This window comes from Halichoerus grypus, chromosome 9 (assembly GCF_964656455.1).
Source record: "Halichoerus grypus chromosome 9, mHalGry1.hap1.1, whole genome shotgun sequence".
In the NCBI taxonomy this organism is placed as follows: domain Eukaryota; kingdom Metazoa; phylum Chordata; class Mammalia; order Carnivora; family Phocidae; genus Halichoerus; species Halichoerus grypus.
In genome coordinates this window covers 87,135,557-87,163,120 of record NC_135720.1, presented here as the reverse complement: position 1 = coordinate 87,163,120, position 27,564 = coordinate 87,135,557, and the positions used below count along the sequence as shown (strand labels likewise).

The 27,564-nt window shown below is 34.2% G+C and overlaps 1 pseudogene; it reads right to left on the bottom strand.

Moving 5' to 3' along the window:
- Window positions 1-19,366: 19,366 nt before the first annotated feature.
- On the bottom strand, window positions 19,367-20,114 carry LOC118532972 (small ribosomal subunit protein eS1 pseudogene; annotated as a pseudogene).
- Window positions 20,115-27,564: the final 7,450 nt, after the last annotated feature.

The window sequence follows — 27,564 nt, the reverse complement described above, 5'->3', positions numbered from 1 at the left end:
GAATTTGCTAATTATTCAAGATAATTTTTTTAAGATTTTATTTATTTATTTATTTGAGAGAGAGAGCACATGAGGGGGGGAGGGTCAGAGGGAGAAGCAGACTCCTTGCCGAGCAGGGAGCCCGATGTGGAACTCCATCCAGGGACTCCAGGATCATGACCTGAGCCAAAGGCAGTCGCTTAACCAACTGAGCCACCCAGGCGCCCTATTCAAAATAATTTTAAAGTATCCATTTTTTTTCCTTCACATACTGAACCAAAAGACTCAGAATTAATGCATATGAAACCAATTAAACTTGACAGTGTTTGTTTCCTGTTTAGCATTTATACAGTCCTCTATTAAACAAAATTAAAAGATGAAAGATATTAAAAATTCAGTCTTCATCCTGCTTCTCATATCATCTCAAAGCTTTTTGTCCGTGTTCATATGATGTAATTGGTGACAGGCAAATTTTCCAGTCATTATGTAAGAAACAAATAGACAAAGAAATTTATTAAATTTATTAAATTTAACTGAACATACTGTGGGTTTCCATAGGAAAAAATGTATTTCATCATCAGCAGTAATTTTGAATTTTGCGTCAGCCTCTCTACCCTTAAAATTGGTATTTTAAAATTATTTTGCATAATTATTAAATTCCTTCACAGAATGTGCCCCCTTCCCAGATTTAATTAAATATATGTCCAAATTCCTTTCTCCCACATGAGGTAAAATATAACTCAAAGTGGTTTGAAGCAGACTACCTTTATCTTTATCAAGCTGTGAATCTACCCTTGGGCTATTTGGCACCATTTTTATCTTTTCAGAAGTAACATCTCTTCATGACATCTCTAAATGCTTTTTCAGATGTTTCCAAAAGGTGACAAATGATTGCAATGATAACATAAATTCTCACTTGTCTTCTTGCTTCTACTATGTTGGATCAATGATGGTTGAAATAGAGAAAAGTTAAAAGGTCTCCAGGACTTTTTGCTTTCTGTGTGGGAGAGTGAAGAGAGTTCTTGGGTCATTTGGAGTTAGTTTTCAGGAAAAAAATGAAATAGAGAAGGGTAAGCCTCTTTAAACAAAACAAAACAAAAAAATTCAGTGAGAAGGCAAAAGTTGATAGAAGTTGTAAGAAAATAAAATTTTTGTTGGAAAAATTTTGAGAAATGTGAATAGCACTCATCTTAAGCCATCTAATTCTAGGACAAGAGATGGGGTTTGTCAATTTGACAGCTTCCCTGTCTTACTGCCGGAACTATGCTCTTTGCAGGTAGAATTGCATAACGTTGAAGATCCCAGGCTCAGGGTCCAGAATACTCAATTTGATTCCCAGTTCCAGCAATAAATGTCTTGTGATCTTTGACAAGTTACTTAGTTTATTTTTTATTTTCTTTTCCTGCCTCAGTTTGCTATTCTATAAAATTGAGGCTGTAATAGTATCTACCACATTGGTGTTATTTTGAACATGTAGTAAACTAATATATGCAAAAAACTTAGAGCAGTGTAAAAATAGTAAGTGTCTGTGATGAACTTGTCATTTAACACAAATCCAGGTCTCATTTGGGGCTACCAAAAAATATATTATGGAGTCCAGTGTTTGTGTATGCCATCAGTCCTTTTTTATGCTGAATACAGATTATCATTGGCCATTGATATTAGTTCTACTTGATCTTTTTTTGAAATACTCTAATATAGTTTAGATATCTCATTTCACCAAAAGAAACACTACAGTAAGCCAATAGTTGATAATTATAAATAAAGTATTCAATAAAATGGCTAAGAAAGGGTATGTAATATTTCAATGCAGCAATTTTAGACTGAATTAGTTTACATGTATTTTCCAGAGTTATATGATAGTTAATAAAGAGTTATTAAATTCTTGTTTTTTTTGCAAATCAATGCATTACAATTGGATTTTTTTTATACTGGAATTTACTTTTATTTAAAAGGGATAAGACCTATGATGATACAATGATTTCTATTTCTCAATTTAAAATTGCATTGTTTGCTTTTATCAAAAGATACTTTCAAAGGGAAAATTCATAAACACATAAACATCTGTGTTTATTGAATATTAAAGCTTAAAATACCAAGTTGTCCTTAATAAATTAGAACCCAAACAGAAAAAGTGCTTTCACGCATTGATATCTTTTTTTTTTTTTTTAAAGATTTTATTTATTTGACAGAGAGAGACACAGCAAGAGAGGGAACACAAGCAGGGGCAGAGGGAGAGGGAGAAGCAGGCTTCCCGCTGAGCAGGGAGCCCGATGCGGGGCTCGATCCCAGGACCCTGGGATCATGACCTGAGCCGAAGGCAAACGCTTAACGACTGAGCCACCCAGGCGCCCCTCACGCATTGATATCTTTTTAAAACTTATTTAGTTTGTACCTCATTAAGTACCATATTTTTCAAGATACATTAATTTCCCTTCAAGTACAAAATCTTTCACCATTTAAATAGAAAAAATGAGTGCTTTTATATTGTACTGATTGCTCTCCTAAAATTCCTCACATCATTGAAACCTATTTTTAGGAATATATTCTTATATAAAGGTTCAGTATATTAGGTTACTAATAGCAATAGAGTTGCCACATTCATCTCTTTTCTCTTAAACTGGATATAGAGCTTCTTCAAATAAGTAACATAAATAAGACAATATGTCTCATTAGTGTAATGAGATATACCCTGTATTTTGAAGGTACATCATCCATACATTGAAATATACAGAATTCTATAAATAGCTTTAGGAGAAATAAGTTGTAATTGGAACGATTCATTGGTATATTCATTCTAATGGTTTTACCAATAGAGTAGTTTTCCCTTGGTTTAATGGCAAATGTATATGAAGAGTTCATATAAAGGAGGCCCAATCTAGATCCCATGCCCCTTTCACCATGTGAGGACACAGTGAGAAGGCACAGCCCGTGAACCAGGAAACGGGCCCTCACCATAATATGGCCATACAGGCACCTTAGTCTTGGATTTTCCAGCCCCTAGAAGTGTGAGGAAACAAAATTTCTGCTGTATATAAGCTACCAAGTCTGTGGTATTTTGTCATAGCAACTGAAATGAACTAAGACATATTTATATGGTCTATCTGTATGGGAGTATTTTTGGGGCATATATAGGGTGTATATGAGAATACAGAGGTTTGGGATAATTAATTTATACATTACCAAATGTTCTTTTATTTAAATATTGATTTTAAAGAAACAAATAACTACAATATACACAATATTATCATTATTGAAGAAAGCTGGAGTTTAGGTCGGTAAGAAGAGCAGATGAAGATTTTTTAATTGGATTTAGGAAAAAATAGGCATGTTGTTTTGCTGTAGGTGTCCATGTGTAGTTATATTTTTTAAACCATTAGTAAAGTAATTTAGATTTCTCATGGAAAATAAATTACAGTCAGTGCTTAGGAGGCAAGGGAGTTGTGTTTGCTAAGTGATTGGTAAAATACATACTTGAACAAATTTCGCTGAAACTTATTTTCTGGGTAAAATAGAAAGCTAATCTTTCTTGAAGGTATCTCTAGAATTTGCAGTGTCTGGATTTAGAGTATTATAAAAAGCGGAGGACCCCTCTCAGCTATGCTTGTCTAAAAGGAAAAGTCTTCCATTTGAAGAAAATTAAGATGGTAGTAAAACATATAATGTCTTTCTCCTCATCCCTGGCATAAGGAGTAACTTAAAACAGAGGTTTGTTGAGAGTACACTGCTATGTCTATTATCCATTTCATCTTGCTCTAAATCAAATAATTCAAAGCAGAATAGCTTGCTGGGAAATATCCTTATCCAAAAAATGTTAGCAACTCATCTAGGCAACAGATGTCTGACTATATTTAAAGAGTTGTTTAGGAAAGTCATAACTTTTTGAAATATTGAATCATTTTGTAAGGACTGGTGACATCTAAATTACTAAAATCTATGTTTCTTTTATATGTATTTTTGTCTTTGTATACATAAGTGAAAATAAAAAGTACCAAAAATAATATTTGTTATTCAGTTCTGTTTCTCAGAACTCCAAATAATAAAATATTATTTATAGAAAAATCTGCATAAAAGCCTCTAGTCATTATGCATAATATTTGGGTAAATTAATGCCATGATACATGTGTAAAAAATTTTAAAAAGTGTATATATATGTACACATTATATATATATGCAATGGAACAATGAAAAGTTTTGTTTTTGTTTTTCAGAAAAAGCAATTGATTCTGGACTTGTAGTTGTCTGTTAAAATATTGAGAATATTTCAAGGAATGGCATATACTTGCATCTTTGAATTTTTGCAGTGAACACATGCGGTGTTTTGCATTTTGAGAAAATTTTTCCACACACAATCCCAGTCCCAACTCTGATTTATATTTTCAGCTATTGCTTTGTATTCTAGATAATAATGAGACTGAAATATTCAGCTAGCCACAGGTATATTAGGAACTAAGTGAGAGACAAAGATATTTCTTTTCTCTTTGAGGCAAGAGAATGAAGAGGGGAATGAAAGGTTAAGGACTGCCATGAACTTTAATTGGGATAACCAAACCTCTTACGCTTGAAAATGCATGCTTTGATATGAATTATAATTATTGTTAATTTAAGGATTATAAATATTATTAATTTAGGAAACAAAATAGAGAATTTTATTTCCAAGAACACCGGAGAGGGATATTCCCTTCGTGGAAAACTCTCATAGTGAGAAACCTATTTTTACCAGTATGCTTGTGAATCTAATAAAATAATAAAAGTTATATTCAAAAAATATTTCAAAAATTTTAGCTCTTTAAAAAAATCGATACAGGGGCGCCTGGGTGGCATGGTCAGTTAAGCATCCGACTCCTGGTTTCCGCTCAGGTAGTGATCTCAGAGTTGTAAGAGGGAGCCCTGTGTCAGGCTCCCACTCAGCAAGGAGTCTGCTTGGGATTTTCTCTCCCTCTCCCTCTGGCTCTCTTGCTCGTGTTCTTTCTCTCTTGCTCTCTCAAAATAAATAAATCTTTAAAAAATTGATATAGATCTTTATTAGCAACAACTCTTGTTCTATAGAGAATATAGATGGGAAAAATCAGAAGTCAGTTATTCCTGAGGCCATCCTCACTACGCAATAACTCCTGGACCTGGGGATAACACCCCTGTGCCTTTAAATATATCTACTAAAAGGCACCTGTGAGTGTATTTTCACCACCATAATCAGAACATAACACTAGGATCAGCATACCAATGTGGTTACATATGTAGTTTAAGCAATTTATAGTTTTAAATCTACCTTCCAAGACTGTGACCCCAAGATTGAAAGCATAGATAAATTAATTCACTATATATAAATGACTATAGCATTAAGATAACTGCTAAGCTACTGAAGTTTTATTGTAAGGGAATTAAAATTATTTTTAAAGTTATGAAAATAATAAAGGAAACCTCATTTAAGATGGAGTCAGGAATCCTGAAGGGTCATTTCACTTGCATGTGCTACTCATTTCATGCTGCTTAGCTAGCAGGGAAAAGAAAGATAAGAATTATTTTGACAAGTGAGGATATGTTTCACATAGGACATTTATTTCCTGCTTTTAAAGAAAAGAAGGAAGATCCCTCCCTGCCCTAACAACAATGCACTAACCACCACTTGCAGTGAACGAGAAACCGTCACAACCTCAAACTCTTGTTTTTCTCCAATGAACTTCTGTTCAAAAGAACCCTCCTTGATTTCCTCTTAACCTTGCAAAAGCTTGCCTTTCCTTTGTCTCTTCAGACTTGCCTATGGTTCACCATATCTTGCTTGTCCTTACTTGTAATTCTTCTGCTACTCTGTTACTAAAACGACTGGCTATTTTATTTTTAAGGTTGATAAAGTTGAACACAGTAGTTATTAGAGTTCCAATTGACAGCCAAAGGGAACTTTAGAGAATCCCATGAAGATTGGAAACATCCTTTGGGAAAACCATGATCTAGATTTGAGTATTCTAGACAAATGGCCAAATGTATGCAAAGCAGAATGTAGTTACTATACTAAAGGTATTCCATGTGACTTTGCAAACTGGAAGTCTCTGTAGACATAGAGGTTATTTTATTTCATTAATAAGGCCTTTTCTTATATTGGCCATCTATATAAATTCCCTTGGAGACTAAGATTTATAAATATGTGTGGATAGATGATATATAGATAGATAGATACAAATTTGGAGCCCAAGCTACAGAACTAGAAATTAGAGAAAAATATATGGAGAATAATGCCATACATGGAAGATGATTTTGAATGATAGAATAGGATTCTGAAAGCAAGGCACCAATGGTGATGATATGAATTGGTTAAAACTGGAAATCATAAAAGCCTCCGTCGGTGGTCCAGTAGTAGAATGTTTAGTTGCATTTGAAAGCAAGATTATCTTGATAGGCATTCTTGGTATTTGTATTTTGAATGCATTACTCCAAGTAAAAAGGTAGAAGAGAATTATACACTTTGAGTTTAAGCTCCAGCTATTTTAGAGTCCTACTGCTAACACAGGTTTTGGAACTTTAAATGGCTAAAAGTGATATAAATCTATTTCTAGCCTTGCTTTATATAGTAAACAGTTCAGTAGGTTTTCCTCCTTCATGAAATAAAGGAGTCTGGCAGACACAGGCTCTGTCATTTTGAACAAAGGCTTTTCTGAGGCTGTCTTGGGGGCTGATTTCATTCTAGGCATCTGGAAGACAAAAAAATAAAATAAAATAAAATAAAAAGAATTGGGGAACTCGGGACATTGTTATAGGCCAGGCCTAGAAGTACACCCCTCACTTCTACCATGCACTAGTATTTCACAAAGCCACAGCTGGTTTCAAAAGTTCTGAGAAGCATAGAACATAGAAATCTAATTTTTGGTAAAATTATGAGATGCTGCATGGGAAAATATAACTTACTGGTGGACAGCTAACTATCTCTGCTAGCAATCCTAAATCCCAAACTAAGTCTGATTGTTATTCAATATCAGATTGGGCTGATCCTTCATTAGCAATGTGTTAGTTGCCGACAGTTTTGGAAGGAAGATGCTGATTAGTCAGACAAAGCAAATAGTTTCATTTAAGTGTTTTGTGTAGTAAATATTTTACCACAGTGCTCTAATAATACATGTTTTCCTCAGAAGTATCAACTCTAAATTCTCCAAGCTACAAAGAGAGATCATGGGATACTCTGGGCATACGGGCACCATGTGAGGCAGACATTTGTAATGTCACTTAGAAGCCTGTTTCATTCTCTTAAGCTAATTATGAATAGTGCCTGCAGTGTTTGTTTCTATGTATCACTTTCATCCCACCTTCTTATATTGACAACCTGCTTCGGGTCTCACCCACACCCACGCATTTCTGGCCGTTGGGTTGCGAACATACCTTTTGGAAGATTCCATTCTCACTACACTGACATATTGGGAATAATAGTATTGATACAGAGGACAGGGTAATATTCTGGCTAGCATTTTGGTGTATACTTCACTTATTTTGAGATTTTATTTTATTTTATTTTCTATAGGCCTTTTCTCAACCTCTTACTAGTTTAGCTGGAAATAGGGAAAATATCAGTTCATTCACTTGTACACTCTTGGGAAAGTGGCACTCTTTTTTTAAGGGTATGGTTATTCTCAAAAGACAATAAAATTCTAGAGTTGCGGGTGACCATTGTTCCCACCATTTGATTAAAGCCTGACTCAACAAAAGAGTAAAACACACCGGAGAAATGTTTAAAACAGCATATATTCCTGAGACCATCACTGTATTTTTATACCCACCTGCGTCTCTATCCATTACTCTTTTGAACTTGTTGGGTACACAAACTAAACAGATCCTTGCCTGTTAATGTTATTTGAACCTGAAATTCTATCAGTTATCATACAAAAATCTTTGTTGCTTTTAAACAAGGCAATATATACAAAAACACAGAACAGTGCTTAAGTATCTCATTTATTTCCTTTATAAAGTATGTTCATTTCCATGTCACATATTCTAGTTTTCTACATTTTCCTCAGAGTGAAATAAGATCAAGGGCAAAGATACTTCTGTGTGTTTTTTCTATGTTTTTAATGACTAATATAAAACTAGCATACAGAGAAGAGATTCCTGTGAGAAATGGTACTAATCTAATTAAATGATTCAATGCCTTGAACTACCTTTTTTTTTTTTTTTTTTTGTGGAGGATTTTCCTGCTGGTTTTGTTTGCTGTAGTAAACCCCAAAACTTTATTTGGCTACAAAGAGCAACTGTCTTTGAGAGTGTAAAATACAGACCTGATGAACATGGAGCTTTCTTGGTTGAAGTGGGAGAAGGAGCCTACCAGCACATCTATTTGCTCCTTTCATTAAAACCTGCCAGTAAAAGCTATCAAAGTGCCTCACAGTCTCCCTTAATGCACTTGGAACAAAATACATTGTTCTTGAGTGATCTATAGTAATTGATGTGTATGTATGTGTCTGTTTTATACACAAGAAAATCTATCTGGCCAGCAGGAACATTTGTTGCTAAAAGAAATCATTTTGAAACTGTACGATCATGGTGGGCTACACCACTCTCAATTTTTCTTCTGTGCAAATCAGCAATAGATATGGAGCCCTAGCTTTATATCGGTCATCCAAATAATTTGTATTCACATGAAAATAATCTGAAAATATAAGTGATTTTTAAATGCTTCTGTTTTTCTTCTTGCAAAGAATCATTAGTGGCCTATTTGTAGAAGATGGCACTACTATGTATAACTAATTATATGGCAAAATAGTGATCATGTATTATATTTAAACTCTTTTTGGGGAGACTTTAATCCAAAATATAGACCTCTCTACCTAATGATCTAACGAATATTGGTCTGCGAAAACTTACCAATGCATTACATAAAATAAAGAAAAGCAGTTAAAAACATTATCAATCTCTCCCATAAACTCTACGCAAATCCTATTATACTGAGTCCCAATTAACCATTGAACTAAGAGTTATAAGATACAAAAGGCCCTGACAATTAGATTTTGTAAAAAATTATCTATCATCCTTAAACAAATAGATTGCTTGTATGAATCTTGGTGCTTGCAACTCAAACCAGTTAATGAAGAATTCTAGATATGAATGTCACAATGCAGAATAGATCACCTTAACCACTTATTGTTGTTTTTTTGAGCACTTTACATTTAAAAATTCTTAATTATTTTGAATCAAACTGAGTCATGAATCAGGGTACAAAAATAAGTGTGTTAATGTTTTCTACCATTATGGAACCAGTCATACTGTAGATGCAGCCTGTAATGGCAATCTCTCTGGCTGATTGAAATATGTTCTCACATCTCCATGGCATAAAAATAAAACATGATTCTATAGCAACTCGTAAAGGATCTGCTTAGAGAATTGTCAAATCCTACTTTCTGTAGAATAGATTCCCTAAGATCACTAGAGAGAACGGTGAGTCCTAGGTTTTCTTAAAACTAAGATTGATGGTTAAAATATGGAGTCAGGGGGCGCCTGGGTGTCTCAGTCGTTAAGCATCTGCTTTTGGTTCAGGTCATGATCCCAGGGCCCTGGGATGGAGCCCCGCATCGGGCTCCCTGCTTGGCCGGAAGCCTGCCTCTCCCTCTCTCACTGCCCCCGTTTGTGTTCCCTCTCTCACTGTCTCTCTGTTGGTCAAAAAATAAATAAAATCTTAAAATAAAATACGGAGTCAGGATTTTTTTTAATTTAATTTAATTTTATTTTATTTTATTATGTTATGTTAGTCACCATAAAATACATCATTAGTTTTTGACGTAGTGATCCATGTTTCATTGTTTTCGTATAACACCCAGTGCTCCATGCACTCCTTAATACCCATTTTTTAAAATATTAAATTGCTCTGAATAAATCACCTAGGAAATGATTTTTTTTTAATTAATAGACTTTATTTTTTAAAGCAGTTTTAGATTAAGAGCAAATTGAGCAAAAAGTACGGAGTTCCCATATACCCCTTCACTGTACTCCCCAATTTCCCCTACTTGTAATACCTTACATCAATTAATATAATATATTTGTTAAAACTGATAAGCTAGTATCAGTACCTTCTTATTAACTAAAGCTCATAGTTTACATTACGGTTCACTGTCTATGTTTTCTATGCCAAGGGTTTTGACAAACATATAATGACATGTATCCACCATTACGTATCACACCAAATAATAGTTTCATTGTCCTAAAAATCCCTTCTTTTCCTTTTATTTCTCCTTCCTTTCTCCCCACTCAACCACTCATCTTTTTATTGTCTCCATGGTTTTTCCTTTCCCAGATGTCATATTGTTGGAATCATACATATGTAGGCTTTTCAGATTGGCTTCTTTCACTTAGCAATATACAATTTAAGGTTCCTCTATGAATTTTTGTGACTTGATAGCTCATTTCTTACTATGCTCAATAATATTCCATTGTATAGATTGCAGTTTGTTTATCCATTCACCTACCGAAGGACATCTTGCTTGCTTTCACATTTTGGTAATAATGAATAAAACTGCTATAAACATTCATGTGCAGGTTTTTCTGGAGATGTAATTACCTCATTTAAATAAATATTAAGGGGTGCGATTACAGAATCATATGGTAAGAGCATGCTTAGTTTTATAAGAAACTGCCAAACTATTTTCCAAGGTGACATACTGTTTTGCATTCCCACCAGCAATGAATATTTCTGTTGTTCCATGTCCTTGCTAGCATTTGATGCAAGGAATAAATTTTAATCCACTTCAGCATATGTTGAATATTCACTATATATTAAATATTAAACTAAAATTAAATTTAATTTGCTATAGAATCATTATAGCTAATGAGATATCAATTTTTTTAAAAGTAAAAAAAAAATGAAACCACTAGATATTTCAAAATGGGTCTACCTACCTTATTATGTTCTTTTATTTTTTTAAAATTTAAAGTGTTACTTTTGTATGATACCTAATTTTGGTCATTGCTTTGCACATTAAGAGCCTGAGTTTATATTTCAAAGATATTAGTTTGAAGGTTTTATTTTTTAACCCCAATTGATCTCCCTATATTTAACGTTCAAAACGAATATTTGGATGTCTTGAATAAAAGAAATCCCATGTATAATGTATGTTGTGTGTATATATATTTATCATATATTATATATATAATATATGTATATATATATTTATGTTACTTTAGTTACAACACACTGTTTTTTACCACCTGAGGATATATTAGTGAACAAAAATATTTTGGCTACTCTGCTCATAGATTCTAGAGGAGAAGACAGAAAAAAATAGAAATATTAATATAAAATATAAGGTCACATAAGGGGTAGGGAGGAGCTATTTCAAAAGGATTGTTCAAGAAGGATTTCCTAATAAGGTAATATTTGAGTAGAAGCCCAGATGAAGTCAAGGACCCTTGAGGACATCTGAATAGAGATAATTCCAGACAAATGGACAAATTCAAAGGCTCCACAGTAAAGCTTGCTTGGCTCATTCTTAGGACTTATACTCAGCTTGTGAAACTGGAACAGAAATCTGAGAAGAGAGACAAAGAAAACTGGTAAGAGTGACCAGTGTGTGGCAGACAGAGTGAAAGGAAGAAGACCAGTTAGAAAGTAACTACTGTAGTCCAGGCAAGAGATGCATATTGTTTAGAATAAGGTGTAGTTCTAGATTTGGTAAAAAAGTTGATAGATTTTTGAAGGTAAAAACCCCATACATTTTCATTGACAGGTTATGGAATATAAGAGAGAGATATTGTGGATGACTCCAAGATTTTTATCCTGAGCTAAAGACTATACAAAGGTTTGATTTGCTAAAGATGGGTACTATAAGAGAAGCTACTGATTTTCAGTGAAAACCAAGAATTTGGACATATGAATACAGAAATCCCTTTTAGACATCCCTGTTGGTATGTCTAGCAAACAATTCAATATATTATTAAAAAATTCAGGGGCTATAATTTGGAAGCCATCATTTGGATTGGATGAGGTCAACTAGACCTATGGTGTCCCATATGGTAGACACCAGCCACATGTGGCTCAAAAATTTAATTTTAAATTAATCAAAGTTAAGTAAAAATTTTGAATTAAGTTTCTCAGTCACTCTAGCCACATTTCAAATGTTTAATAGGTACAGGTGGCTACTGGCTACCATATTGGACCGTGCAGAACATTTCCATCATCACAGTTTGAGTCCTGTATACTAGGACACTATCTCATTTGATGAAAATGTTTTGATTTTTTTCTCTATATTTCCATTTGTCACCTGATGAAAATGGAAGATTTTATTTAAGATTTAAACCATATTGACACTTAACCTAATACTTTGCATCAACAGGTTTAGTTCTATGAATGAACTGAACAAGGAACATAAATGTTGATCTCCATGCACCCCCACCCAAAGACACATAAACACAGCTCAGTTTACTAAGCCAGCTTGTAACTTATTGTTTTTGTTGTTTTAATAAGGGGATTTTTGTGCAAGAAAAAGAAAATTGTGTGTATTAACACAAAGATAGTTCTCGAGATTACCATCTAGCTTCAAAATCTCCCTGAGCCTTTCCCAGCTGTGTATACCTAGTCAAATTATTTAGACTTTATAAGTCCTGTTTTCCTCATGGGTAAAATGAGAATAATAATGTCTACCTTAAAGTGTTTTTATAAGGAATAAAAGAACTGATGGTGGCTATAAAGTGCTTTGCACAGTAGCTGCCACATAGTAAGTATAAAATAAATATTAGCTTTAAAAATATCAACAGTAATGGTAACACTATACAACTATATAAAAATAAATTGTTATTGCTCATATGTTGGAAAATACCATAACTTTATGAGATTTAAAGAGAAAAGAGATAGTACAAATAAATTTACCAGAGTTGGTATGTGACTTTTGGCTGTAACATTAATAGAAGCGCTCAAATTTTTTTAGAGGCTTTAGAAGAACATACATGCAATTAATAAAGCATTGATTTTTATAAAGTCCTGGAATGATGCATTTAAAACCTATGCATTTTGTATGTTCAAATCTATATTAGAATATTTTCTCAACTTTTAAAAGTTTAAGATTTAAAGATCAGTATACATTTCAGCATCTTTTATCTTCTCCCTCATGTCAGAAATCATTAGCCGTATAAGAAGTTGTAGCCAACAAATAAAAGTAGACTTGAAAGATGGAGATAAAAAATAATACTAAATTAATTATTGGAATCTTTGATTATTTCTGAATTAAGCCCCACATATGTGCTCTCCAGTTTCATAAGTAAATAAGTATTTTACTGAAAGTTGGACTTCCCCCCTTGCAATTAGTAGAAACCCAATTAATGCAGGAGTTACCTTTTTCTTGAGAATTTATGCTATGTAAGTCTTTATCGGCCTAGTGATTTTTTTGTTTGTTTTATTTTTTGTTTTGATTACTGCTAGAAATTTAGATGCTAGATTGATAAATTTTGGGAGAAGATGGCAAAAGCTTTTTTCTTCAGTCAATGTGTTCAAGATTCTAAAATTAGAAGAAAATATTTGAGAGGAATTATGTGTATAATCCCTTTGGGTGTTGTTAAGAAAGTTGATCTAAATTATTCCACATAATAACCATCTAAGATGGATCTACTTCCTTCCAACTCATAGCCCATATATTCTTATTCCTAACACTAACAATTTACTCATTCATCTGAGAAGTTCACCACAATCTTGAACATATAAATATTTATGGTATTATAGAATATAAGCTAAATAATTATAATTTATAATGCTTCTAATATATGACCCAAATCTCCTATACTATTATAATAAGAAACTTGTTTCATCTATGGACCTAAGCATTCAATAATTTTGTATCAATTTTAAATTCTCATTAATGGGATGAATTTATATATAATCTAAAATGAGATATTTTAGATATAAAATGGTAAAGTTAGAAGAGAAATGAGAAAGCTGTTATATTAAAATAGATTAGGTTATATATCCAAATTTCAGTAGCCTACTCCAACAAAATTTATTGTTTGCTTATACTACAAAATCATTGCAGTTTAGTGGGGTTCACTCCACATGACATAGAACCTAAAATTTATTTTTTTTCCAACTAGACTATGAGTTGTTGAGGTAAGTGACTTGATTTAATATATCATTCTATGTCCAACACACACTTGGTATCTCTAACATGGTAGATATTAGGTGATTGTTTGTTGGAAAAACAGATGAATTATTTAAAAAGGAACATAATAATAGTAACAGAGTTCAAATATGAAATTCTTATTGGAATGGGAAGGACCAAGGAGTGCTTTATAATCTATTAAAGGTTAAAACCACTAATACATTTAAGATTTAAACATTTAAATGTTAAAAATTTTCCTGACAGATCATAAATATTTAAAATCTTAAAGAAGATGTTAACTAAGGGATTTGATTCTAAAATAAATAAAAGTATATGATATTCTTATATAAGTAATTATATATATATTTGAAAAAAAATAAAATACAAAGGTATTCAGAATGTATGAAATTACATCTCTGGAGAAAGATTTTATATCTTGAACTCTAGTAGAATAAGTATTTTTTACACTTGTAATACATATATTAAATTGTTACACTAAAATATTGATTGCTAGGAAAAAATATCTGCTCAAGAATACCTATGTGTCTACTACATGATAAGTAATGATTGCTTCCCCTCATGAGGCTTATTTTCTAAAGGATCTTGATAAAAGAATTAACCATATGATAAAAATAACTGTTTTAAAACATATATGTATATTCATCATATAATTCTCAACATGTGTATAATTAATACATTACACTAGTTTGTTGATGTAATTCTTAATAAGAAAACAAGAAATGATCTATCCAGCATTTCCTTTAGCTTATAAATTCTTGAAAAATGATAATTTTGTCTTTTTAGCTAGAGCATCAAGTTCAGTGCAAAAATACACACACACACACACACACACACACACACATATATGTATATCAAACTGCTATTATGTGTGGGGTGTCTGGGCGGCTCAGTTGGTTAAGCATCTGCCTTTGGTCGGGTCATGAACTCAAGGTCCTGGATCAAGCCCAGTGTCTAGCTCCCTGCTCAGCGGGGAGTCTTCTTCTCCCTCTTCCTCTGCCTCCCCCCCTCCCGCTTGTGTCCTCTCTCAAATAAATAAATAAAATATTAAAAAAAAAACCCTGCTATTCTGTGGGAAAAGTTACATTCCAATGGGAAAAAAATCAAGAATAAAAACTGAACTATCAAGTAATTCAGATTGAGAATTTGATTAATTTTTGAGTAGAAATCACATGGTAACTCATCTCTGATCATTTTATATAAAATGGCATATCCAATTAACTTCTTTCTTAATGTTTGTAGATTTATTATACCTATTCTTCTCTAATATTATTGTAACTCCTGAATGTTGTCTTTTGATTATAAATTAACATTGTACTTTTTATGTTTTTAGTTCAAAAGCAATGTTATATTTACTTCAATAACTGATGACTAAACCAGAATATAATTCAGTTGATATATAGTAGTCCTCTTCTATTTGTGGTTTTGCTTTCTGCAGTTTCGGTTACTTGTGGTTGATCTTGGTCCAGAAGCAGATGATCCTCCTTCTATATCATTAGAAGGTCGGTAGTAGCCTAACAGTCTATCACCATGCCTGCGCCATTCAGCCATTCAGCTCATTTCATCTCACCACATTGGCATTTTATCATCTCACCTCATCACAAGAAGAAGGATGGGTACAGTACAATAAGATATTTTGAGAGATCATATTCATATAACTTTAATTATAGTATATTGTTATAATTGTTCTATTTCATTATTAGTTACTGTTATCCATCTCATACTGTGCCAGATTTATAAATTAAATTTTATCACAGGTGTGTATGTATAGGAGAAAAACATAATATATACATAGGGTTTGGTACTGTCTATAGTTTCAGGCATCCACCGGGGTCTTGGACTGCATCCCCTGGAGATGCTGGGGGGCTACTGTATAAATAAACCTCATACTCTGAAGTTGCTATATTCATTTAAAGATCATCAGCTTTCCCAATCTTGTATAAAGAAAAATACCTGGAAATCTGGAAAATGGACTTTGAACACTTTTGTGAGTAGTAGATAATAACCATACCTTCTCCAATGAGCATCTCTTTTTCCATGTCATGCACAGAGATCCCTTAGGCCTCATCATCTTATTATGCCTGTTCATCCTTAGTTGACTGAAAATGATGAGTCCTGTGTGAATCCACAAATGTTTCTTAAACTATAAAACTACACCATAAATGTTATCATTATACAATAATAATGGTTTGCTTTCAGCTTCTAATTGGCTGAAATGCAGTTTCACAAATCCCTTTAAGGTCATCATTCACTGAACAATTACAAATTAAGCAACCAATACAAGCCTACCAGTAGAATTATTTCTTCAAATTGTGGTGTTTCATTACACAAAATACCATGATTTATTACCTAAGGGTAGAGTATTTGCATTACAAGACCCATTATTGGTTATAACGAGCACAATACAAGTATAACTAAAGCTGTAACCTATAAAGCATAGCAACTCAGTACTGCATTTGAGCATGAGTACTTCGCTGTAAAGACATTCTTTTATTTCCTTTGTGTTCTCCTTATTTACATTTATGAACTCTGCTGCAAAGCAAATGCAAGTTTAAGGTGATGGAGGAGACTGAGATATCCCTGAGAGTAAGGAAAGAAGGTCAAATAAAGAATCAGACTTTTCCCTGTTTCCATAAAATGTTTTATTACTTTTTTTTTAAGGTTTTATTTATTTATTTGACAGAGAGATAGAGAGAGAGTGTGTACAAGCAGGGGGAGGGAGAAGCAGGCTCCCTGCTGATCAGAGAGCCCGACGTGGGGCTCGATCCCAGGACCCCGGGATCATGACCTGAACTGAAGGCAGACGCTTAACCGACTGAGCCACCCAGGCGCCCCTGTTTTATTACTTTTAATTCAACAAATAATAAAGCAATAATTGTTATAAAAGTTAACATTTCTTCAGAAAAAATAATTTTGTTGTTATGAATTTAAAATGATATGTAGCAACACCTTCTTTATTATTATTAACATTGTTTTTCATTCAAACAATGACTTAATTTAAAAATTTTTTGATAATATAAGGTCCCTTAGGAACACCAGTGGTCAAGTTTTTTTTTTTTTTTAATATTTTATTTATTTATTTGACAGAGAGAGACACAGCAAGAGAGGGAACACAAGCAGGGGGAGTGGGAGAGGGAGAAGCAGGCTTCCCGCTGAGCAGGGAGCCCGATGCGGGGCTCGATCCCAGGACCCTGAGATCATGACCTGAGCCGAAGGCAGGCGCTTAACGACTGAGCTACCCAGGCACCCCACCAGTGGTCAAGTTATAGGAGAAGAGAGAGTATGGGGCTCTGGGACACAAAGCTGACTAATAAATTGTACATATCTATGAAAGCCCAAAGTATTCGAACAAAAAAATTACAATATAATATGCAACATATAAAAAAGAGGTTACTTTTTTTTTTTAAGATGTGGGATGAAAGTACATTAACTCTTCTTTGAGAGTCAGTGAATAATTTAAAGAAGAGTTTATCATTGACCTGGAGCTTTAATGACTAAAAATAACTAGCTAGAACTTTTGTTTCTGGTAACAGTTCTGTTTAAGTAACTGGATTACCTCCCTTGCAAAACAAAAAATAAAAAAAAACAGTAAGGGTGTGGTGGTGATAGCAGTGATGGGGTGGGGGGGCTCTTCTTAAATGCACCAATGAGCTGGAAGAAATAAAATACTCTCTTGCCAAAAACTAAGGGAAGGAGAGTAGCCAGAGAGGTATAGAAATAGTGATACGGATGGCTTGCAGCCTCATGGCATTCGTATATCTTGGTAAAGTGGAACTTTGGTTCTCATTGTTTCACAGCACATAAGAACAGAATGCAAAATTCAGAGCATTCCCAAAAGTAAAGACTCATAGGAGACCCTTCTCATCTCAGGATGAAAGTGTTAAGGGTGAACCAAATATAAACCTCTCCACCTTCAATCAAACAGGAAACACCAAGCAAAAATTGGCTTTATTGAACCTTAATGCGGAGTAGAAAAGGAAGAAAAAAAAAAAAAAAAAAAACCAACACTATTGTGAACATGTTTCCTCATTAAAATAGAAGTTTTAAAAACATTAAGCGTTTCTGTTCTTTCTTTCCTGGGCTGTTTATGCCCTCTATTTGATTAGACTATAGATAAGCAAAGGCCCAGATAGAGCCCAGCTGGCCTGGTGTTGGCGGCTGTCATGAGATCAAAAACTATTGCCAAGTGTCTGAGAACTTAGCTATTCTCTGTCTTTGATAACTACTCAGACACTCAGGGACACCAGAACAAGTTGGAGGTGGTCGTCAAATTGCTTGAATGAGACGAATGAGGGGTATGTTTGGGGTTCTGTTAAGACATTATTTCACAGATATTAATTTGTCTTGAGCACAGACTATAGATCTAGTCCTGCATTAGCTGCTCTTTGTCATTGGTGAATAATAATACAATGACTTGATTTATATTAAAATAAATATAAACTGATACTATTTTATTTTGCAGGTTCAGTAAAATTTAGCAGGGAGAGTAATGCAATTGATCTATGTCAGCTCTCATTGTCTATAAGTCCAACAACCAATATTTGTTTATGACTCTTTTTTTCATTTATTTGTTCAGTAATTTAATTTATTTATATCCATAATTTGCTCCATGAAACATTTTACTTCAAAAAAAATTATACAGTTAGAAATTACTTACAATTAATATTAAAAGATTATAGGGGAAAACATTATAAGGCAAGGAAAAATATGATTTTGGATCAATATTGACCAACTATAAAATTGAGACAGAAATAATTAATCCACTATACAATTGCTGTTCTTGAGCGATCATTTAAATGCTAATCTTCCTGGCATTTAATGCTTAGAGAAAATTTGTATCTCAAGACTTATGAGGAAAAGAAATGTTGATTTAACTTTTTTGGTTCAGTGGCTTTGTTTAAACAAAATACTTTTGTATTCCTGAAGGTAAACTTCTCTGCCCATTGCCCTCTGTTATACACTTTTTCTTGCATGAGCTTATTCCACCTACATCTGGTCATATCCTCCCTTCTAAATTTTGGACTTCTGTACATTTCCCATGGGATCTTTCACAACAATCTGCATTTCAAGATATCTGAAACAATCATTTTCCTGACTTTCTCCCAATAGATCCTGTTTTTCTTTACTATATGTTAGCGCTGAGTCCTTCCCACTAGCAACCTTACTAGATAAATGCCTTCCCTTCCTTACCCCATGCTATCACTTTAAACCAAGCACCAAGCACCGCCTATTTTGCCTTTATTTTGCCTGCTTATTTTATTGTATTTTATTTTTTTCACAAATAAGATTTTTTATTTGTCACCATTAAATGAATTTTAAACAGATTCGTGGACTGGTCGCTCATATCCATCAGCTCGTTCAACTTTAGCACCGGTCTCATCCCCAGTAGGTTTCCAGAACTACTACCTTCACCATGAAGCTCCATGAGCTTTCCCAATTCAAACTTGGGCTTCTTCAGCATTTTTACTTTTCTAACGAAGACATCATGGAGTGGATAAATAGACTGACAAACTAATCAATTTATTGATCACTTCTTTCAAGTCATTTGTCTGCACCTCTCGAGTCATGATTTCCATCATCTTTTTCTGAATTTGACGGACCTGTTGGTGCTGAGCATTAAGAGGTCTTCCGAATCTGATTATTGTGTTTTTTAGTAAAACCAACACAAAACAGACAAAGCAAATAACCATCAGTAGTCTTGACATCAACATGAGCTTCAATCATGGTCTGCCACTTTTTGCCCGTGGAGCACATCATGGAAATTAGTCAGGCAGTTTTTGCCCTGAACATCCTCAGTAATTAGCTTGAATTTTCTAAACGCAAATTCATCATTCTGCAGATCAGCAAGGCTCACTTCAAAAACACAACCCTTGAGGCCATCAGATGCGATTTTGTTTCCTTGAGTTCTTGTGACTAATGTTTTTCCAATATTTCTTATATTGAACATAGCTGGTGCTTTCACATCATACCAATCTTTCTTAGCAAATGGATCAACCACTTTCTTCTTGACTCCCTTTTTGCCGCCTTCCCTAAGGCGCTTGTTCTTGCCGACCGCCATGGCGCTGCTCAAGGGGCCAGAAGGGCGGAGATGAAACCATGCGAGAACTTAAGAGTACTCTTGCCTGCTTATTTTAAATAAGTGCATTCTTCTTCAGGCCGGAACTCTAGTTCTAAACAACATCTTTCCCTGTCTCCATTCTCATAATTTCTCTAACAGCCACTAAGGTGATCTATGCCAAATACTTTGCAACTCTCTTCCCTAAAACTCCGATGGACCACAGCACTTACTGAATACAACTACTTAACACGGTATGCAACATCAACCATGCCATTGCCGGAATAGATCTTCAGTCCTAACGTTCTCCACTCCCTTCAAACTACAAGAAAGCCAAATTACTCCTATAGTTGCTCATGCATGATAAGATGCAATTCTTACATGTGTACCTTTGATTTTGGTTTTTCCTCTGTTTACGATTCATGCTTTCCCTTTTCCCCACATCGCCTCCATTTCCACCAAGAGATACCCACCTCGTCCTAAAGGTCCTTACACCGGTAATTATTTTTCCAAGAATCGATTTACAGTCTTCCAGGCTGAGCACCATTCTACTACCAAATGCATTTATCTTCCATTGCCCATAACTTTTTAAATATCTAATTATTTGTCTATCTCACAAATTAGATTGTGAACTATTGTGGATGCTATTTAAGTCCCGTTCTTCTTTATGTCTTCTTTATATCTTCAGCCACTAACACATTTTAGAACATAGAGAAAACAAAGAGTATAATTTTGAGTGAGTGAATGAGAAGAGATACCCTTGTTTACTTATCTCAGTATGATTAAATTTGTTATAATTTGAGTTTACTGCTTATTTGAAATGTGCTATCACTTGTAAAATAGATGCTGCTCACACATGTTTTTATTTTGCATAGAGTATTTCCAAAAAATAGCATATCTTGCTATCATTCATTCTGTTCATTTTATTAATGTATGTAGTTTAAATAAATTATGAGTGCATGAAATAGCATAAATATATTCTTGCAAGCTTGTATTTGTAAGCATTGAGAGCTTAATTCAATTCTGATCTTTCAATTTTTTTCTTTAATATAACTTATCAAATCTCTCTATATTGCCATGAATACTACTCTTCACAATTGTGAGGGTTTGGAAATCTTTGAGATTCTGTATACCTACTGTTAAAGGAAATCTAATGAATCTATGTATCCACAGGAAAGGAATCTGATGAATCCCATAAACAAGATGATATAATCCAGGTGCACGTGATCAGGTAAGAGATTAGTGCCATGGGGAGAATGCTGGCCATGAATTAACTCAGCAGCCTTAAGATGGCCCAGGAACTTCTACCTATGTTGCTCCTGGGGTGAAATTTAAACCAAAGAAATCAGAGAAATAAAAACACATATGTTGTTTCTTTTTTATTTTAAATCATTTTAGACTTACAGAAATTTTCAAAAATCATGGAGTTCCTGTATATCCTTCACTCAGCTTCCCTTAATGCTAACACCTTTAAAAAAATATATTTATTTATTGAGAGAGAGAGAGAGAGAGCATGGGGGCTGGAGGGGGGAGAGGTGGGGGAGGAGGACAGACTCCCCACCAAGCAGGGAAGCCCTACGCAGAGCTCAGTCTCTGGACCTCGAGACCATGACCTGAGCCAAAGGCAGCCACTTAACCCAGTTAACCCCTGTTAACACCTTTTATAATCACAGTACACAACCTCATAAAAAGTAACATTGTTACAGTAATATTAACTGAACTGCAGACTTTATTCAAAGTTCATTAGTTTCTCCACTGGCCATTTTTCTGTTCCAGGGCCCAATCTAGAATCTCATAATAGATTTAGTTGTCATGTTTTCTTAGTTTCCTTTAAGCTGTCACAGTCCTTCAGTCTTTCTTTTCTTTCATGACTTGGCACTTTGAGGAGCACAGATCAGTTATTTTGCAAAATGTCCTTCAAGTTGGATTTGTCTAATTTTTTTTTCTTTTTTAAAGATTTTATTTATTTATTTTACAGAGAGAGAGAGAGCAAGAGAGCTGTGCACAAGCAGGGGGAGGGGCAGGCTCCCCACTGAGCAGGGAGCCTGACATGGGTCCCGGTCCATTGGAGGATCCTGGGATCATGACCTGGGCCGAGGGCAGATGCTTAACCAACTGAGGCACTCAGGCGCCCCGGTCTAATGTTTTCTTATGATCAGATTGAGGCTATGCAATTTTGGCCAGAATGCCAAAGAAGTGAGTCTTCTTATGCATCCTGTCACAGGGAAGATGTTAGTGATGTGTCTTACTACTTTTGATCACTTATTAAAGTAGTGTCTGCCAGACTTCTCGACCATATGTTATATATCCCCCCCCCCCCAGGGTAATTAAAAAATTCTTTTGTAAGATATATTTTGAACTTTAAGGAACCTTTTATTCTCCTCAAACTTGTGTTCACTAATTTTATCATCCACTGGACATTCTTGCCTGCAACAGTTATTATTGTGGTATTCTAATGGTGATTGTCTATTTTCCCCATTCCTCTGTTCACTAACTGAATTTTTTCTGTAAGGAAAATATTTATGAATTGAAATTCTTCTGTAAGGGAAACTTGCCTTTTCTACTGTTCATTTACTTATATTAGTATGAATTTTGGATATTTATTTAATTCTATAAGGTAGGATATAAATGCTATTGCTATTTGATTTGTTGCTAAACTTGTTCCAGCTAGCAGTTGGGATCACTTTTAGGTTGGCTATCATGCTTTTTAAATATGCCTCCATGTTATTTTTGTGGACTTCCTTACTTTCTGACACTACAGGATGTTTCTGGCTCATTTTGTTCTTTCTCTAACTCAGCCCTGGAATCAACCAATTCTCAAAGGAGCCGTGGTTCCTTTTACTGGAAAATGATATTTAAAAGCCAAGATTTGGGATCTTTACATGCTCCATGCTCATTGCTACTGTTGTGTGTCACTTTTTCTGGGCCTTCAGTAGATAGAGCTAGTAGATATAAGTACAGATACGAAGTCATACATATTTATATTAATATATATGTTTGTATTTGTGTTTAATTAACCCTAGCCTTACAGAATGAGATAGGAAGTGTTCATTTTCCTTCTACTTTTTTGGGAAAATTGGGTAGAATTGATGTTATTTTGTTCATAAATGTTGGTAGAATTCACCAGTGAAATATGGTATTTCCTTTAGGAGAGAGTTTTTAACTAAAGATGTAATTTTTTTAGGCATATATTACACACATATTCTAGGCAAAAAGTGGAAGGAAGAACAAAAAATGTTTCTCAGATATCTGTCTTAATTTTAAGAAGCATTTTCAGAAATCAGAAATCCAACACAACAAATTCGGTCTATAGTTCATTGAGGAAACATTAGTTTCATAATCATGTGTAACTGCAATGGAGTCTTGGAGATGTATCTCTATCTGGATACATTGCCACAAATGCAGGAGTTTTGTTAGTAAGTAGGAAGGAGAGAATGGCATTGGTAAGGCAACTCGTTTCTTCCCCCTTGGTAATATTAGTAATTGCCTAAACAAGGTAGAACTCTATATTAACTACAGAGGGTCTGAAGTACCAATGGATCAGTCTTGATGAGATGTTCAATAAATATTTAAAAATAATAAACTGGAGCACAAACTTCAGATAAAAATGGAAAAAATGGCTTTGTGAATTACAACAGCATTCTGACATTATGAGGATGCATAAAGGTTAAGGAAGAAAGTCTAGGCTGAGAAAACATAACTAGTAGAGCACTTAATCTAAACAACAACCAAAGCTGTGACACAGAAGTATAGTGTAATAATTAATTTCTACTGATTGGTTTCCAGTAGAGACTTCTTATAACTCCTGACACATTCAAGAATACCAGTTACAGAGGAAAAATGTTTATCTGTGTAAACAGTGGATAGACACCATTTTTTTTTTTTTTTTTTAGGTTCTTATTTATATTGTAGAAACTGGAGTATGGAAATCTAGTAAGACAACCCTTTATTCTCTTTTTATGCCTAATGTTCTGAAATATCACAATGATATGCTTTGGTGGGGGTCTTTCTTATTTATTTTGCTATGCATTCGTTGGACTCCTTCCATAATTTCTTTTATTACTACTTTGATAATTTCCTCTGCATATTTTATGTGGAAACATATTATTTCAATATTTTACCTCCAAACAGTTCTTCTATTTCGTTTTCTTCTCTACTATTTTACTTTTTGTAGCTTTCTTTTCTTTTTTCTTTTTAAAAGATGGTCCCAAATTAACCATCAATTAAACTTTAATTTTTTCTATCATATTTTATACAATATTGTATCTACTTTTAGTATTATATATATTTAAGTTTTATTTTCAAGGCTTTTTACTCTCTTATCTTTGTGTTTTATTTTTCTAGACATCCTACTCTTATTTAATGAATGTAACAATGTCTTTTATATTTGAGGATGTTATTAACTATGTTACACAAATATGTTTCATTTTTCTTGCTTTCTGTATTTCTTTGTTATATTTTAGTTTTTCTCCACCTCCCTTTTTTTTTGTAAAAACTTTTGAAATGCTCAGTTATTCTTGTATATTTGCCATGTTTTAGGAATAGCCTTTGTTTTCTTGGATAGAGTTTGTCAATAAAGTGGCTAATATTAAGGTGATCTAGGGGTAATCGACCATTTTGATGAAAGATTCTCAAATGCTAGGGTTGGTGGTCCATGTCTCTAAGGCTTGCCAGTTTTTCCAGAAAGGATTCTTTTATTACCAGAGGGTTTTGAGGGTGGAAGCAAGCATTCTGGAAGCTAATCAAGAGAAACGCTGGGTTTTTACCTTTCAATATACAGAATTATAATTTATTTTCTTTCCTTCTTTCAGCTAAGCATGTTTTCCTAAAGTTTAGAATCTCTTGTTCAATTTCCATTGACAATAATGCTTGTCCTCTATTGCTGTGAAGTGGTCAATCACTAGGCTGTTTGCGTTGGAGGTAACGTATTTGGAATCCAACTATAACTTAAATTATCTTTCACCGATTTTCTTCTTAGTCCCATTCAATAACATACTTTCAAAAGTACCGTTACCGAGATTTTTTATGACATTCTTGGATTTTGTGGCACAAAGAATTTTACATGTTGTTGGCTTTCTGTACTGCAGGTTCTTATTTAAAAAAAAGAAGAAGCTTTAATCTAAGTCAATTATCACTCATCCATCTGCAGAACATCATAAACAAATAATTTGACATTTCTCATCTACTCTGGTCACCTCTAAGTTCTCATTGTCCTTGTCTCTTTATACTGTTTTTATTGTATTATAAGAGTAGGGTTTGAGAACGGAGTAGATAAACATGTTTTATCCTCCAGCTCTAACTGCAATTATGAATAGATGTGATTTTTTTTTCCTTATTAATTTTTTTCTTTGTAAGTCTCATATCAAGCCTCAGCGCAGGTTTGCTGCCACAGAAACATGAGAAAAAATGGTAAAAAGGCCAATTCTGTCTTTATAAACCCCCTGCAGTATTTCCTAATGGTTTTAATAATTATGTGTAGGAAAACATTTTACATATCTAAATCCTAGCTCTTCTATATCAGTAGGTCAAGATATGTTCTATAACTTTGATTTGTGAAAATGAATATTGGTGTTATTATCATTTCTCTTCCCTAAGGATTAGCATAATTTTTAAGACCGTGAAGGAAAGGGAAGAAAACCAGAAACATAAAGAAGAGGTGGGGGTAATGGAGTGCTTGAGAGAGTGTCTGTGCCTAGTCTCCCTTAAGCCTTCTTGTCACTGTGGCAAGGATATGATGTGACCTCTAGGAACATTTAGTGAAATCTGAAAGTGGAGAGAATTTTGTTTCCTGGCTCCCTGCTAGTACTCTGGAAGGTGAGAACTTTGCAGAATTTCCCAGCACCACTTTGGTATGACAGCATTAGGGATGTGTGCAGAACAGGAGCAGAAAGGACCTAACACAGATGTACCAAAGTTCTTGTTACCCTAGAGCTGGAGGAGGAAAGATCTAAATATTCCTGTGACACTCAGAAACATGGATAGTTTAATAAAAGAGAGAGCTTGCAGATATTAAAGGAGCCTTAGCTGCATAAATTCTGCCCCTAATGACCAGTTGGGGGGACAGCCATCTTAGCAGATGCTACTATGGATAAAGAGAGCCACCCAGAACCAAACGTATCTAGACCTCAACCAGATCCCAAACGGGCAGGCTCCACTGATGACCAGATGCTTTCCTTGATGTTGTAACAGAATGTAAACTTCAGAAACATAAACACTGTCCTAGGAAGGCAAAACAACGAGGCAAATATCTTGAAATAACTGAATTGAAGCTTATACAGGACAAGAAATAATAGAGTAAGTTCATTTATGTCAAATCGACTACAGTAAGTTTTTTTTTTTTTGCATTTTGCAAAAATGAAAAAGTTTAGATTAAGTTATCAAAAATAACTTTTCCCACCTAGTTGTTGTTGTTGTTTTGTTTATTTGTTTGTTTTTAAGATTTTATTTACTTATTTGAGAGCACAAGCAGGGTGGAGGGGCAGAGGGAGAGGGAGAAGCAGACTCCTCGCCAAGCAGGGAGCCTGATGCAGGACTTGATCCCAGGACCCAGAGATCATGACCTGAGCTGAAGGCAGATGCTTAACTGACTGAGCCACCCAGACGCCCTGTTGTTGTTATTTTAAAAATCATACCTGCTGTGTGTCATACCCAGAGAAGTGAATATGCTGGGAGGATTACAAAATGAGCATCAGATAAAAAAAATTGTGATTTGAACATGAGGGTGTTCAAACACTGCTAATAAGTACAAGGCAGAAATGCGGTTAACAGAACAGGGTGTGATAGTTGATTTTGTGCATCAGCTTGAAGGGTGTTTTTGGATGCGATTAATATTTAAATGGGTGAACTTTGAGTAATGCTCTCCATTATGTGAGTAGGCCTCATTCAATTACTTGAAGGCCTGAATAGAACAAAAAGACTGGCGTTTCTGGGCAAGAGGAAATTCTCCATTTGACTGCTTTCTGCCTAGACCTGGAAAGTCATCTCCCCTGAGTCTCTGATTTCTAGCCTTTGGGCTGGAACTGTACCGTCAGCTCTCCTGAGTCTGGAGCCTCCTGTCCACACTGCAGGTTTTATACTTGCCAGCCCCCATAATCATGTAAGCCAATTCTTTATATTAAATCTCTTTCTATATATGGAATCCTATTGGTTTTGTTTCTCTGGAGAACCCTGACTAATGCATGGGATTCATCCACTTTTATTTAACTATCGAATGACAGATTATCATCACTTGATATTTGCTATATCATGCTAAGATATGCTACATGATATAAATAAACATGAACTGATTAGATAATCATAAAAATTTCATATGAAAATTTTAAAATAAGTTGATAATGCAAGATTAAGGTGTGTTCAAGGTATCTTAAATTTAAAAATCTTGATGTCATGTGGTACCGCCATATCTTCTCATAAAATAGTACCAGAAATCTCTGTCAAGAATGAATTTAGGATTAGAAG